The sequence below is a fragment of the Bradysia coprophila genome, unplaced genomic scaffold (genome assembly GCF_014529535.1).
Source record: "Bradysia coprophila strain Holo2 unplaced genomic scaffold, BU_Bcop_v1 contig_297, whole genome shotgun sequence".
Taxonomy (NCBI): Eukaryota; Metazoa; Arthropoda; class Insecta; order Diptera; family Sciaridae; genus Bradysia; species Bradysia coprophila.
This window is the reverse complement of record NW_023503555.1, coordinates 9116827-9134449: the sequence shown is the minus strand read 5'-3', so window position 1 is coordinate 9134449 and position 17623 is coordinate 9116827. Positions and strand designations below refer to the sequence as shown.

The 17623-nt window shown below is 34.8% G+C and overlaps 1 long non-coding RNA gene across 1 annotated transcript; it reads left to right on the top strand.

Annotated features, from left to right (window-relative positions):
- The first annotated feature begins 225 nt into the window (after positions 1-225).
- LOC119079145 lies at positions 226-17623 on the top strand. Its single transcript, XR_005088111.1, has 3 exons — positions 226-239; positions 4360-4362; positions 17590-17623. It is a non-coding gene; the product is annotated as an uncharacterized LOC119079145 (long non-coding RNA).

The window sequence follows — 17623 nt, the reverse complement described above, 5'->3', positions numbered from 1 at the left end:
CGGTTGGCACAAAGCATGATGTGTTACACGTATTGTAATGAGATTTTTTCAGCACACGACCCAATTTTCCTTACGAGCGGAGCGAAAAAATCAACATTACAATACTTGTAACACAACATACTATTTACTTCATCAATCAAAGTAATGTAATCAATGTTTCGCAAGTTAACTCAATTCTTTATAACAAATGAAATCCGAAAATGTTTCAACGTTTAAAAATTAAAAAATTCCTTCATGAAGTTGACACATCGATCTAATATAGGGTAGATAAGTAATGTCAAAGCAACTTTATGCGGAAAGATCACATGGATGTAGGTCGCTCTTTTCGGGTCCTAGGTATGAAATAGTACATTTCGTACCTAGGACTAAAAGTCATTTTTAGCGTGTGAGAAGTTTCCAGACAGAGCAGAAGGCGGTATGAAAAATGTATTACAACAAAATGTCACTGGATTTTGCACACATTACTTAGCATTAGAGAAGCAAAACAAACCAAGTACCATTGATCCTAGGATGCTTTTACATTTTCTAGCATTTTCCTTAATTTAAAAAAATGTCAAATGTTGTAAAATTAGAGAAAAAGCGGAAAAACTTTATGGAATGTGAGAAAATTTGAAAAATATTAAAAAAAAGCAAAAAGTCACTGCATTTTACACACATTACATTTAGAGCAGCCGTAAAAAACCCTAGCAAAACAAAGCAAGGACACTAGATGCTAGGATAAATTTGCCATGGAGATCAAAATTAAATCAAGTCAACAGATCCAGTCGAGCAAATCCTTTACAAATTCATCTGTGGTAAACAAAAGTTAGCTATGATATCCTTACTTAAGTGACATTAAATAATAAAGTGTATGTTGAAGAAAATGAAGTAGATTACAGTAGAGCCTATGTAAATGAGTAATACATGTGTGCGATGTTTGCGGCGTGTGAGCCGAAGGCGAACCGCCTAATTTCTCACACATGTATTACTCATTCACATAGGCTCTTCTGTACTGTTCTTTAATGTGTAGGCATCCTGTGCGTTGTATTTACATTGTCTAAGATGAAAACTACGAAACAATTTTGCATAAAACAGCATTTCGGAACCTTTCCACTTCTAACCATTTTGAACTAAAATTTTATTTTCATTTAGTAGGCGTCGGTTGTGCACGCCATTTCGGCTATATTTAATTGACTTCTTTGTTGTTGACATTCTCAGTTTCAGTGCAAAATTTTTGATTTTGTTGTTTAAAATTGTAAATTCAGTTGTGATTTTAGTGTTTTCTTAATTGTATCGTTGGCAAGTGCACCAAAAAATAGTTGTGCCTGCGTAAATTCTAATTTATATCGTGTTTTGTGTGAAGTGCAAACATAAACAAAATCATCGAAAAATTTCCGACCAGCGCATGTAAGTGATCGCGCATAGGATGTAAATCATAGAAAAGTCTAACATGTAAGTTCCATTTACATTCTCATCGCAGACAATGTAAATTAAAATATTTTAATGTGTAGGCATCCTGTACGTTGTATTTACATTGTCTGCGATGAGAATGTAAATGAAACTTACATGTTAGGTTTTTCGATGATTTACATGCTATGCGCGATCATTTACATGCACTGGTCGGAAATTTTTCGATGATTTTGTTGATGTTTTCACTTCACACAAACCACGACATAAATTAGAATCTACACAGGAAGAACTATTTTTTGGTACACCTGCCATCGATAACATTAATAAAACACTAAAATCACACTGAATTTATAGTTTAAAACAACAAAATCAAAATTTTGTCACTGAAACTGAGAATGACAACAACAAAGAAGTCAAATAAATATCGCCGAAATGGCGTGCACAACCGATGCCTACTAAATGAATATTAAATTTTAGTGCAAAATGTTTAGGAGTGAAAAGGTTCCGAAATGCTATTTTTATGCAAAATTGTTTCGTAGTTTTCATCTTAGACAATGTAAATACAACGCACAGGATGCCTACACATTAAAGAACAGTACAGATTACTGCTGTAATCTACTATTACATGTAACCAAAATTGTTTGATCAAAGGAAGTAGTAGACGCAATAATTATACTCATGATATTCACTCAAAATACATATTTGGTCGATGAAGTTGAATGGGTAAATCATCGATGTCTTCAAATTGTGTAATCATATCTTAAACAGTGATTCATACCAGCCGTTTCACCAAATTAATAATAAAAGAAAAATCATATTAGCCACTTGCCACTTGTTACAAGTACCGTACATATTGATTGATATGACTTGCGGTTCTACTCCACTGCATTGATGTTGTACATTTCCTCGTGTTAATGATAGCAAATCTTTTCACTGCAAAATGAAATAACGAAATCAATAAATCAAATAAACAAACCCACCATACATTCATTCAGCACACACAAAACAAACTATATTTCAATGCCATCGATACAACATCAATTCATCAATTCACCAACCGCACAATCATATATGCCGACGAACCGAGAAAAAAAGCCACCACCACCAACAACAACAACAAATCGCAAAAACCTTAAATTCATACATCGATTTCTATACATAAAATTTTATTCAATCCACCCGCGGTTGTGCTGCATTCATATATATATGTCGATTTTTCAAGCTCTTAGTTTCTCTACAGCTATCGATGGTATAATCCTCTCGTTAAAATCACTCAATCACCACTTGAAATTTCCATTCATTAATTCAAATTCAAAACTGCGACTTTTGCATTATTCAAATATATGTGCGCTCTCGAAACAGTTTCCAACTAAAAAGCGAAAAGAAAAGTTTAATTTTGTGAGATGGGAATAATATTCCAACCGATGATGATGATGACGGTCGTTGGTATATATGATGTTGATGGTGTGACGGCAGGGAGAACCGTTTCTCGTTTCTCTTTTTTTTTAATGACTCCGGCACACTAATTAAGGTAATTTGATTCAATTTTATATATATTTCAATGTAATAGACTGACTCTGTGACTTGTGTGCCATGGATTTTTGTAGTCGAGAAAATCGGGATAGTGGACAGAGAGACAGCATTATGGGTTGATAGTCAGCACATTTTTCTGAAGTAAAATGAAATTTGACTTGGTGAAATTAAAATCTTTTGTTTTTGACTCACTCCTATTTATTCAACAAAAAAAAATCTTTTCAATTGATTCGATTTTGTTTGTTTGGCATTTTTAACTCCGTACGAAGTACTTGGGGCTTATAGGACCGCTATGCCATTTATTGTCGTTATTAATAGTGGAATTCGAAGTATTGATGAAAATGAGATAAATCGGATGAGTAGTTTTGAAGAGGTTCGGAGAGCTGGTTAAGGTCCTCATGGTCCAACATCTTTTATTTTCTAATTCTAGAAATATGAGATTTTCAAAGACTTCTGAGAGTTTTTTGGTCATCTTATAGACTTTAGGGATTATTGAAGTGGTAGCGTGTTGGTTTCCGAAACTCCAGCTCCTCACATGGTCCAGCATCTTCCCAGTTCGAGAAATCAAGGAATTTGAAAGATTTGTTGTTTTTGTTGGGTTTGTTGGGTTCACTCCTGAACTTTTGGGATTACTTAGGTGGTAGCGCGTTGATTCCCAAAACTCCAGCTCCTCACATGGTCCATCATCTTCCCAGTTCTAGAATTCAAAGAAGTTGAGGGATTTGTCAGCTTTTTTTGGATTCTCGAGACTATTTGGATTTTTGAGGCGGTAGTCGTAGGTGAGTCGTAGTTCCCTTTAAACTGCAGCACTTAACATGGTATACCAACTTTTCAGTTCTAGAGTTCAAGGAATTTGAGGGATTTGTCAGTCTTCTTGGGTTCTTCTCGAGACTATTGGGATTTTTTGATATGGTAGTTTGTTGGTTCCCACGTGAACCCACCATCGTCCAACATCTTCCCAGTTCTAGAATTCTAAGAATTCCAAAGATTTATTAGGTTCTTTGGGTTCACTCCTGAGCTTTCGAGATTTTTAAGGTGATTGTGTATTGGTTCCCAAAATTCAAATCTACTGACGCAATAGGATCACGTATACGCAAATAAGCATACTTGATCGTACGGGGCTAACGTCGCTGCATCTGATACGTCCTCCACATGTTTTTTCGGGTTTTTTTTGGTTCTTGCCGTTCGATTCCGTCGAACTTGGTAAAAGATGCCTCCCCCATATTCGGCGGAATTATCCCAAAACAAGACACATCTCAAAAAGGATTTTATTTATTTTACTTTTTCCCTTTCTTTGCATACACTTTTAAATTCCTTATGTTTGCCTTTCAACAATATTTTTCCTTCTCTCGTGTAGCTTCATCCTCCTAATCCCTTTTATTCCCTTTCTGAAATCATGGGACTTAAATGCATTGAGAATGCGAGGTACGTGATAAGAGAGTTTTTTTTCAGCAAAAGGGTGTTAGCGACAATAATGTATAACAATCGCAATGTGTTACATAAAAAGCTTGTGGAACATTTTCTTTTTATATTTAAAGGCAAACATATATATCTGTTCGTATGTATGTACACAGTGAGAGAGCCATATAAAAAACGACGCGCTTACAATTACGTAGCATTTTACATGATGTTTGGATACAGAAAAGGTCGTATTGATTATTGAAATGAATTGTAGAAGAGCAGATAATGCTAGGATACACATAAATCATTGATAATCAAATATATTCGTTTCTACAGTAAGAAAAGAAGTAGAACAAGAAGAAGAAGACGAACTTTTTTTTCCTACTGTTTAAGTTTTCAAAGCTTTTTAAAGTCTGATTTATGCTTGGTGTACAAAGTACAAAGTATGCGAATGGGGATGATCTCGCATATATAACAATATGGTGTGTGACATTTCCTTATGTAATCACGTATCCTGGCTTTTTGTTATTTTCGTGTGTGTTTTTGTTCATGCTTGAAATGAGTTTGACCGAAGTGGATGAGTTATACATATATGTAAAATGTGTGTGTGTGGGCGATGTTTTTTCGTTAAATTTTATTATAGGTGCGGCTATGTATATGTGGGGAACTGTTTTAAAACTGGAAAACTATGTTGGGGCAGATTTTTCATGAACTTAAAAATTCAGTGAAAAAACGCCATAAAAGTTGAGTGTGCTGATGGTGGCAATTTGTTTTGTACATTTTTTGAGTGTGTTCGCCTCTCGGTGTTCACTTCACTCGTTTAACAACATTGTTACCAACAATTTTATTTTGAATTTATATTAGACGTGCATTCGCTCACGGGGTTGTGTGTGTAAATATTTCTGTAGAAGAACCATACATAACTTTCACGTCAAAAGCGTCAGTTACAGAGGTGCAAAAATGTAAAGCTTCGCACAGAGGTTGCTGTATTTTTCTTCCCATTCTATAGCGAAATATATGGAATATGATGAAGGCGCTCTACGTGTGCTGATTGCAAGACTGTCTTTGACTTGTTCAACTGATGGTTTAATTGACACAAAAAGAAGCAATCTAGCGATAGAGAAATGCAAAACAATTTTAGTTTTTGTTGACGAAATTACGCAGGTAACTCGTTGTCGAAAAATGGATTTTAGCAGGGACCAGGGACTATTTGTGTTTTCCCACAAATAATCCCTAAATTTCGTATATTTTTGACTTTTCCAACATTTTTCAACATTTTCCAGAATTTTCCTTTATTTTGGAAAATCAAGGAAATTTTGGGAAAATTCAAAAAAATCTGTAAAAATATTTTCCCAAAATTAGTCTCTGGATTTTAGCGAATCTCACTTTTCGCTCTTACGAGATGTGTCGAAACATCAGATTCATTATACACATTATGGGATTTTGACGAATTTACCTTTGGCAGACTGCAAACGTGTCGACATATATACATGCTAGCATATGTTTTGATATAAAAGACCATAACCTAGAACTCATCGCATATTTTTGTCGGAAAATGCATCAAATTGTCGTCTGGTAACGGAACTATATCCCTACTACGGATTTCTATGTCCCTTGACTGAAAGTCAGTGTGTTCAGCCAAGGTTCTTCATTGATTAAATTAACCTCTCACATACGGCTATTCATTTGTTATCGATAACGATGAGAAAAATAATGACAAGCTCTAGGTAATATTAGTATATTACTTCCGAGGTTCCAAGTTGTGTATTTGATAAGTGGGGTGTTACAGCCCGACCCGAAGGGGAGGGCTGTATTCCCCACTTGTCAAATAACAACTTGGAACCTCGTAAGTACAATGCTTTACGTGATTAGGCAATGTAAATGAAAATGAAACATGCCGTAACACGTAAAGAATTTTGTATTGTACTTACGAGGTTCCAGTAGGGTCCAGTTAGCTCAATCGGTAGAGCGATGGACTCATGGCCTATGGGTCCCGGGTTCGACTCCCGGTGTGAACATGTTCATATGGTTTTTCCTAATCATGGATGATTAGTGTCTGCTATTAGTTTCAATTAATTGGCTTTATCGACTGTAAAATAGTCTAACAAAAATTATCGGAATCGCAAAAAAATGATTTCTGAGGTGTAAACACCATCATGACTTAAAAAAAAACGTCAAAGAATGCTGTTCAGCAGCTCCATCTATGATTTCCACCTATAATTTCGAATTGATAGATATTCAAAAAATACGTGGGCACGCACAACAGGCCCTTTGGCGGCCAAGGTGCAGGAGTCTATGAATATAAATTCCACCCACTTAATCTATCTATCTATCTACGAGGTTCCAAGTTGTTATTTGACAAGTGGGGAATACAGCCCTCCCCTCTGGGTCGGGCTGTAACACCCCACTTATCAAATACACAACTTGGAACCTCGGAAGTAATATACTATTATTTAAAAAAATCCATATTAAACAAATTGAAGTAAAAGATTTAAAATCAACCGACAAAAAATACTTTGATCGATGGAAGTAATAGACTAGACCCCATAATAATACTTGACATATGACATATGTGACAAGTTAAAACGTTACAGAACATGTCCGCAGCGTTTACACGATAACTCAAGTAATTTTCAACCGATTTTCAAAATTGTTGTTGTAATCTACGAAGAATACCTTTAGGTTAAGAGTCAATTTGCCAAAACGTCGAACAAGTTGTATGAAACAGGAAAACAAGCCATCGGCGATTTTTGGAGGGTATACAGTAATTGAATCAGGGGACCCTCTTGAGTCATTTGCAACAAAATAAAATCCTCGAAGTAATTATGTTTTCACGCCAGAAATCATGAAAAGATGGTCTGCACTAGGGTGACCAAAATAGTTTTTGTTGCATATCTGAAATTATGGTGGTTGGCAGAGGTGTTGAGGACGCATGCCTTTAAAAGATTTCGAAATTTTTCGTGTATGTGGTGCAGTAGCTATTTTATGGGAAAACAAGCCGTCAGAACAGTCGGAGCGTTTGCTCTAGGTCCCTTAGAGTGAGCTCATATTCGGCTACTCGGCCGTACAGTGAAGGTGGTGTTTTTTGCGAATATCTTCATTAAACTTTGACCAAATTTCCTGAATTTTTTTTTGTTTGAAAGGTATTAACGAATGCCGGCATCCATATTGGATTTTAATAAAAACGATATAAATCGGTTAAAATGAAGTAAAATTCATCTGATTTCTCTTTGTTTTGTTTTATCTGTCAGGTACTTGCACACCGATAGCGTGTTGTGGAAAAAGTTTTAGAATTAGGTCATTGGGCTAGGCCCTAAGTGTTTTTTGCACATAAGTCGAGTAAATCTCATCCGATTTTGCTAGTTTTTATTTCATTTCAAAGATAATTGAATACCGAAAATTGGCAAAAAAAAATTTTGGTTCCTTAAAACTCTATGATTACTAACGGTAGACCAAAAGTGTTGCATTGTTGCATTTTTGTTGTATTTCAGTACAAAATTTTTTGAAATTGTTGTATTAAAACAACACGTCTCCTAAGGGTTTTAAATAATGTCTTAAATTGTTGGTTTTATTTGAGAGGTACTTCGTACGGGCTTTCGTAATTTTCAACACGAACACTTTCAGTAAATTTGCACATGCCGTTCTTGGGCTAGGTAGGCAATAATTACAAGTACGCAATAGGGTTACGGAAGTATTTTGATAACGGACACATAAGAGGTTGAAGACATGAATACGTATTAGGTCTACGGACGTATTAGGGCTACGGGACGCAGTATAGCTACGGACGTAATAGGATTACGGGATGTAGAACGCTCCGACTGTTCTGAAGGCTGTTTTTTATTGCGGATTCGTCATCTATGAACATAGGCAAATGCTTTGCACTAGCCGTCTGCTTCTAATTCGGCATGTTACAAACGGCATATTAAACCTATAAGTCCCCAGTACTTCGTACAGGGTGTCAGGTATTCTAGCAAGTCACTCGAGAGAAAATATAAGAAACAATCAAGGAGCCGAGTTTCGGGGAAGAAGAATCTAGACGAGGGGAAAACCACTCTTTTTTATTGATGTGATTAACATGATTAACATGATTAACCAGTATTAACATGATGGCGAATTGGTGATTAACCAGTATTTGACCGGAGGAATCGTCGCAAAACTACAAATAAACGTGAAAAATAGCGGTTAATCAATGTTAATCACCGATTAACCCTTTAAATTCACAAAACTTATATTTCTGATTAACAGATTAACCGATTAACCATGTTAATCACAAAATAGTGGTTTCCCCCTCGAATCTAGACAGCGAGAAAAGGTGTGTGTCATAATGGTGTAATCGAGGAAGAAATAAAGAAATTGTCGGACAAGAGTTCGGGGGACAACATCCCCAAGTAAATAGTTTCAATGTAGAAAATAGCATTCCCAACACGGGGCTAAAAATTCCAACTTTCGAATAATGTTTACAAAAAACTATAATGATAGACTCGGAAGATATGGGTGTCGTTGGATAGGTAGTGACCTCTACTATCCATGACACCATAAACCTACCGCGCCACGACTTTCGTTGAGCTTCAATTTTGATTGAAGTGTACTAACACAAAAATTCTCTAGAATTCCAATATTCTCAGCGTCTAGCTTAATTTTTCTGACGAATTAGACTTTTTTAAGGCAGGGTTGGAGTTACTGCCAACTTCTGCTTCGGGAAATTTCGTTTAGGGCCTACAAAATTTGAAAAAAGTCAACTAATTAAATTTTGTCGTATAAAAATTCATCTGTACTTGTGTCCAGTATGGCCAGAGAGGCCCTGTATCAAGTGTTTACTAGCATATTATGATCATGTTTTGTACGTTAGCCACTTACCGGAAGGATTTGGAAATATGTTAAATTTTTCGTATTGGTGAATTTGTGAAAATTTTTCAAATCCTTCCGGTAAGTGGCCGTATCACGTAAATAGTATATTGAGTTTGTTGTTTTGGCAAGTATGAGCTTTGCGGAACGAGCCGAAGGCAAGTCGGGTAATCACACAAAACAATAACTTACTAGCAATTACTTAAAGTTACTTTACATGCTTATGTACGGTAAGTGCAATTTTATTGTCATAAACAGTGAGTGCACATTACCGTGCATAAGCATGTAAATAATTCCTACAAAGAACTTCATAAATGTTTCACTGAATAGTGGGCTCAACATCCTTACAATCGAAATCTATTACTTTTCAGCTTAAAGTATTTTCAATATATTTTTGACAAAATCTTGTACTTCAATTGTTTGAACACACATTTTGCTAAATATAAGACCACAAAGCCACAGCTCATTGCTTATTATGGTATTTGTTATCGATAACATATGAATAACCGTTTCAATTTGATTCCATTGCGATCAAACTTAAAAATTTCACAAACAAACAAAAAAGTGCAAGCTGATTCCATTTAAATGCGCATCCATTTCCATCCTAAATCACGCATTGTTGAACACATAAAAACACTTTTTTTCTGTTTTCGCTCTCCATTTTATTTACTTCACAGAATGTCACTTAAATTGCTCGATAAAAATAAATTAGTTTGGAGCGTTGCGAAAATAAAACGTTCGTCACCGGAGTGCAAGTTCTTCGCAGCATTTCACCATTGAAAATCGGCGCGCATCAAATCAATTATTTGGTTTTGTTTTTGTTGTTTTTTATTTGAGTAAATATAATAAAACAACAGACCGCAATTCTTCTCTCACTTTAATAGATAAACTAATTTTAAAGCCAGGCACATTGCCAATTTCGATAAAAAATATTTTCATTTTGTCTTGATGCCTTTCCACAATATATATAACCGTGGTGTACAATGTACACGGTTGAAGATTGATTGGTAATTTTCATACACTCTGTTATACTGTACGGCTTTTCTTGTGTGTCTTTACGTTCCGTATTAATAGCAGACTCTACACGATATAGTTTTTCAATTTGTACGATTTTAATGGTTATTTATAGGCCATTCTGGTGTAAGGTACTTAATACACTTGATGAATTTATTTATCGTTTAAAACGTTTTGAACACATGTTTAATTGACGGCTTACAAAATAAACCAGCCTTGTCTTCATTAATTAACAAGGAACAAAATGCTATGTTGCGGTTGGTTAATGTTTCGGTTAATTTATGATTTCTAGATAGAACGGACATTAAACGATGTGCATCAAAGTGCCCCAGTTCTCGTTCCTAATTGTCAGTTTCCGTTTAATGTACAAAAAAAAAGTTCGCTTTGGAAATGCATGAGGGTAGTATAAACAAATCCGTATGAAAAAACACCGTCAGTACTGAGACTACCTCAGCAATTCCAAATTTTTTTGTTTCGACTAGTGGGGAATTTTAGACTAGATCAGAGAATAGTTTGTTGTGTAAACAATATTCTTCGGGTATAATATGTCGTATCCTGAGGAGTGGGTGACATACTTCTTGGACTTTAAAACACTAAAGGGACGAAAAGTACTAAATGGACTAAAAGTACTAAATGGACTAAAGGTACTAAATGGACTAAAAGTACTAAATGGAATAAAAGTACTAAATAGGCTAAAAGTACTAAAAGACTGAATTTAAGTGCGGCCTCTTTCGCCTTGTCTTTCGCAATTATCGATTAGACAATTATCAAAGTGACATTTCTTATGATATACTCTCAATACTGACTATGGTGTGACTATTTAACGTGCGGTGCGGTACATACTACAAGCCAATTCATTTAAGAGGGCATACTACTTACTGAACAAGCCATCTGTTGGAAGGTTCATGTAAACAGCGTCCTTTGTATAAAATAAACCTCAATTTGTGTAATCATTATTGAACGGAATTCACATTAAGACATGTGTTGGACTGCAAAAAAATTAAAGTTTGGATCTTTCATCACCATGTACAAATTGAGCTTTATTTTATACAAAGGACGCCGTTTACGTGAAGCTTTTCAACAGATGGCTCTCAATAAGTAGTATGCCATCTTAAGTAAAAGGATTTAAAGTAGGAATAGTCTTTTTCCATTTATTTTATTTTGAGTAAATAAACATGTCAACGTTTCATGCCTATACCTGCTGAGGTACCCTTTTGCCTTTAAGACTTTGTTAAATGTAGTGTGCGTCATTTTTCTTTTCGTACTTTTACAAACTTTTGCAATGAACAAAATATCCAGACATTTTACTCTAACCCTCCTTCGCAGAAAGAAGGTAAAAACACCCGACCAAGGAAATGATTTCCCTATCGATTTTAGTTGTCATTCAATTCGCATAATCCCGTAATTCTGTACACACTTTCTTCCAACATTGATGATGATGAAAGGTACACGATACACGTTCAACATTCATTTTCAATTTCATTCAACTTTTGACTCTATCTCAAAACCTTGAATGACTCTGAAGTTTTCGTATTATAATTAATTGAATGTATGTTTACCTTAAACCATTGAAAATGGACGCCTCCCCCTTTTCAGATATTCACCGAATATATGGAAGGCATTTTCAAAACAATGAAATTTAATTCCATTCAAACGGCAAGGCACTATATTAAATTCCTCATCCGTAATCTCGAATATTTTCCGTCTGCGATAACATCTCAAAAATAAGTTAATTTGCACTTCACCATTCATTTGAAGATTATTTTGCCATCATTTTCCCAACATGAAGTTGTAATGCTTTTTGCGCTCTTGCTATCCGATATCCCAACCCACCATCTGTACATAAACATAAATATGCATGCAGTACACACACCTCTAGGTCATATTCTATTTAGGATTCTACTTTACATTTATGATAAACAAATACCACATTTTATTCAAAAGAAAACCATTGCCTGAGTATTAGAGTTGCTTCTGAAGGATACACGTAATTGCAGAGTGATAGAATGGTGTACCATTTATAACATACCCATCGTGCAGTATAGTAACACGGACGGAAGTCATGTAGGAAGCTATAAATTACAGCTGCATGCTAAAATGTTGGCTGTGAAGCAGAAATTTTATTAATTTTGTTATTCATTAAAAAACATGGACAACAACGATTTGATTTAGCTGGACCGTTGAGTGGAATGTCCACATTTTCAAACCTGTTGGTCTGCATTTCAGCAGCACCTTAATTTAAATAAATTTGAGTACTGGTTCGCATTCGCTGTGAGTCGTAGTATTTGCAGCAAATTGTTCTCTGAAGAATGACTACTGATTACATTAATTCACATAGAGAACGACAGAGATATCACCAGACCAGACCAGACTAGTAAACAATTTAACCACTATACAAACAACACACGCACTATACGTAGAGGGTGTGTTGTTTGTGTTTGTTTGGAGGTTAATTACAAGTAGAATTGCCGAATTTGTTGTATTCCTATTTTAGTAGGTCTTGGGCTTATTTTCAGCATTTTTTTAGAGAATTTTCAACAATCCTTTTCACGAAAATAGGTCCTGCACAGGCAAAACAAATTGGTTTTTGACATTTAAAAACTTTGTGCGGCTAAAAAGTAGCCAGCATCACTTTGGGCGACGTCTGATCCCTCAGTATAGTCAATCAGGGCCTGTGTATAGTTCCAAAGACTAGATCAGGAATCTGGGCCGGCGGTAATTCTTTTCATCTAAGTATTTTGAAACCGATTCATACAAAATCTTGTACTTCAATAGTCTTTGCAATAAGCTATGCTATAAATGCTGCAAGCTGTGCTACGCTAGAACTTACTTTTGAAGCACTTGTCGATAACAGATGAAACATCATTATACAGAAGGTTAAGCCGCAAGATGCCTATCAACGCACTTCAAGCAAAAGTGATCATAGTGGTCAGATGCAGAAAGTACTCTATTTTACATGAAAATGTGTGCCTTATTTAGAGTACCACTAATGCTTGGAGTGCGTTGCTATCATCTAAACATTGTGATTTCGAAGGTTAAACTTTGGAAGAAGACAATAAAGACGCTTTTTGTAACTTTTTCAATTTTTCATTGACATTATAGGTGTATGCGAGGACTATAACAACAATATTCGTCTTTATGGTAACCACTTTCAAAAAGTTAGTCAACTAATACTCTCTCTTAGTTTCTTTTCCAATTCCAATGTCTACCTAATATCGTCAGAGTCTTCAACTTCACTAAAAACTTTTGAATAAATATCCGAATATTTTCATGCAAATTCGATATGGCAGAGCTATATTCAGACTTAGATTTAGACATTTTGGGCTCGCAGTTGAAAATCCTGTAATTGTCGAACTGAGTTCGTGAATCTATCGTCACAGACACAGTGCCGTACTTGAGGCACTTGGGGGAGTGGTAAATCACAGCATAATCTATAATTTTTTTTGTTGAACGTACATTTTAATGTTTCGTACATAATCTTGTACGTCATAAGTTTTAACATATTTTTTGTCTTTACAAATTGTAATGTTGTAAGGCGTGGGGTAATTTGGCACACGATGTTAAAACAACGTATTTTTCAACTACGTAAAAGGTGAACTCGCACACGATTTTTCGATACCAAAATTTTGTAAAAGGAGTCATTACGTCGATGACATGGCTAAAAAGCATTTGTAGCAATAAACTTGCGTGTACGAGTTCACCTATGACTTAGTTTAAAAGTGTGTTTCTTTTGGCACCGTGTGCCAGTTTCCAGTTCCAGTTTCACGAACTTCTCATTGATTCATATTTCTTGAACAAATGTCTTAATTCGGCAGTGTCAGTCGAATATTTACTCGTTTTCGTTGTATGAATTAAATTATACAATACAATCTTATGCTCTTAACACTAATGCCTTCAAATTGGATGCTTGTTAATTTTTAATGGTAATACTAGGAGCATTGCCATTGATTAAGAGTTTCAAAAATCAGTGTTTTTGCTTGTGCCATTTAAATTACTGCTTAAGACGCATTGATACTTGGCTGAAATTATAGTCTACATTTGGGCGTTTCACGATATATTTTAGAAAAGTCAACGGATTGCTTAAATTTGCACAAAGTACTAAGCTTTCTCGCAGATGGTCCAACTGTCATAAATAAATCTATTTTTTCTTGAAACACATATTAATTTGTGGTAGGTCGGGCTACATTTTTCAAAAAAGATTTTTGCTGAAAGGTAACAAGTGTAACCAAAAATCCAGCACCTTAGTGTAAAATTTGTTATCAAGCATCCATTCCTCAGCATTTAGTCAGAGTAATCGATGCTTCGGTAAAACACCTACATTTAGGCGTTTTTTAAATATTGATGTTTTAAATAAAAAAAAAATCAATAAAAAATCAATGAAAAGGTTACAAATGCACGATTTCAGATAAGCATCCTCTAAATTGACGATCAGTCAGTTCTGTTCGCCCGTTAAGAGCAATGAATCCCTTGCAAAATTGTAGTCTACATTTAGGAGAAAAATTAAAAATATTCGTTTTTTGATGATTTCTATGAATCAAAATCTTTTTTTGAAAAAGTAAAGGAGATATTGGTTTTTTTGGTGCACAAATCTGCACAAATTTCTCCAAGTAGGTTTAGTTATTTTGACTCACACACCAATTTTTCCTTTAAAAGTAACACACTTTTGCTTACTTTATTGGTTTTACTTAAAAAAAATATTTTGGTTCAGAGAAATCATCAAAAAACGAATATTTTCCCTCCTAAAGGTAGACTACAAATTTGCAAAGGCTACATTGCTTTTACTTTGATTGAGTTCACTTTAAAACATTTCAATTTTAGTAGACGAACGCCTCGATGAGAGTTCTGATACTAACGGCTCTGTGCAGAGATACATAAGTTACCAACAAATCGAAAAATATTTTTTGAAAAGAAAGTCATAAGTCTCATTATTGTGTTACGTTCATCCCTCATTTTCTGTGTATCTGATAAGCATTCAACCTTTTTCTAACCAAAAACGAAAATTTTTTACCTTCGAAACTTTTACTTGTCTTTAAACTGAAATAACAGAAAAATTTGAATATATATACCCCAGTCAAATCGTTGTACTCTTTTTTCATCCACTAACACCTAAATAAACAAAAGTTTAAGGAACCCAAATCCCATACAATTTTTTCAATAAAAAAAAAGTTTTTTTCGCCAGAAAAAAGAAACTTTTTTTGCACACACACACACACAATATAATAAAGAAATATACAGAAAAGTTAAAACCACAATATAAAATTCAACTTGTTTGCGTTCCCCTTGTACTCTCCTAATGGTACATTTCAATTCGAAAAGTATATTCCACATAGGATTAAGTCACAGCATCAGTCATGGTATAGAAAATGTGGAAATATTTTCTATTATATATCCAACACAGAAGAGACACGAGAAGAAAAGATATGAGGAGTTGGTAACATGATGTATAAATTCAGTTTTCGCGACAACAAATAACAATTTGGAAGAAACTCATCTTTTGCACGTTCAAATTCAAAAAGATGGCACAGTATTTTCAGACTTGGTGGTTGATGCGACTGTTGTATAGCATCGTATAGTGATAATGCTGTACATTCTTCACTTGAACCATACGGTACACAGCGGCATCCCCTTATATTGTTATAATAATGTATCTCATTCAGATACTCTTCTTGTACCAGAAAGTAATACCAGAAAATAAGTTGGATACATAACACCACATAATTAAGTCTTGAAGAAAGTTTTAATGACAACAACAATTTTGTGCTACGTTTTAACTCTTAATCTTTAATGGTTTATGTTCAGCGTGCTCTGTAGGGGTTAAGCAATTTCAAGACACATGATAATTAAAGTAGATTTCTGAATTTTAGACTTGTGTAGCGGAGCATGTGATGGATGGGATGGAAATTTTGTTGTGTCAAAAGAATAATTTTTTATTGAGTTCGCCATACAATTTCTCTCGTAAAAAAGTCGAAACCGAACGGAAAACATTGCGAACATAATAATGATATTGGATGAGAAATAATTATTCAGCGTTGCTTTAATTGAACATTCGCGGAGAGAAGTTTCTCCAATTTTCTTTTTATTGAGTTGATGAATAATAAATCATTTTTCCAGATGAACTTGGCACTCGAGTTACAATGTTGGCGTACGGATAGCTATAGACAGCAATTGGATTCAGTTGAACGACATTTTAATTTTATGTCGTCGAATAGAGCGATGATAATTTTCGAAAAATGTAATCAAGATTTAAAGGGATGCAGATCGCAGGCGCGCAGAGTATCTTATTAAAATATGGGAATAATTTAAATTGATAATAGTTAGAATAGTAATTTGTTTACCGAATGGAGAAGATACGAAATTCCAACAAGAGCGATGTGTGTGTGACTAGAGTGAAGCGAGTGCCGCAATTTTACTCGAACACAAAGTGGGCGAGATGTAACCTACCGTTTTTCTCCACGAACCTAAAACCATTATTCGCCATACCATTTTATAAAATATAAACAAAGTGACAGTTCAAGTGTGAAAAGTTCTATTTTCTCCACACGGTAGATAAAGTGCAGCAATTTTATCACTATAAATGTCATTGGAATAATCGTCAGCAGGACGCAATTTTCTGATGGCCACTCTATCGGTAACAAAATAAGGTAAATCATACTGCACATATGAAATAGTTATGTGTTCACCGAGGGAAGAAAAGATGCAGATTTCAGAGAGTTTTGCTACGTAGCGAGGGACACAAGTCACCTGAGAAAATGAAATTTTCTACTTTCGCCCCAGGTCAACAGAACGTTTTTCACACGAACGGCAACAGAAGTTTCAGCTAAAGTGAGAAAATGAGAATTTTCTGGCCTGCCTTCTTTGTAAAAAATAATCTTGATACAGTCAGTAACATTGTAAAACGAGTCACTATATGGAAATTTATTTGTTTTAAGAGCGCTCACCCCTTGGCAAATTTTTAGCCTATATTTGTGTGCAAAAATATTCGTTTTTTGATGATTTCTCTGAACCGAGATCTTTTTTTGAAAAAGTAAAACCATTGAAGCATGCAAAAATGTGTTATCTCTAAGGGAAATTTTGGTTTAATGGTTTTACTTTTTCAAAAAAAGATCTCGGTTCAGAGAAATCATCAAAAAACGAATATTTTTGCGCACAAATGTAGGCTAAAAATTTGCCAAGGGGTGAGCGCTCTTAATGTTCACAGTGTTTAAAATGTCAAATGTCAATGGTTTTTTATTGGTTTTATTACTCGTAACGAATGTATATGACAAGAACTACCGGATTAAATGAATGTTCTTTGACGTCTTTATAAAAGAAGGGACGTAAAAATGGTTTAAATCCTGAGAAATTGTCAAAATAATCCTCTAGAATCCTATCAAATCCTCAGAAAATCATTTGAAGATTTCGTTTTAGAAAATCCTTTTGCACTCAAAATACACGATTATCA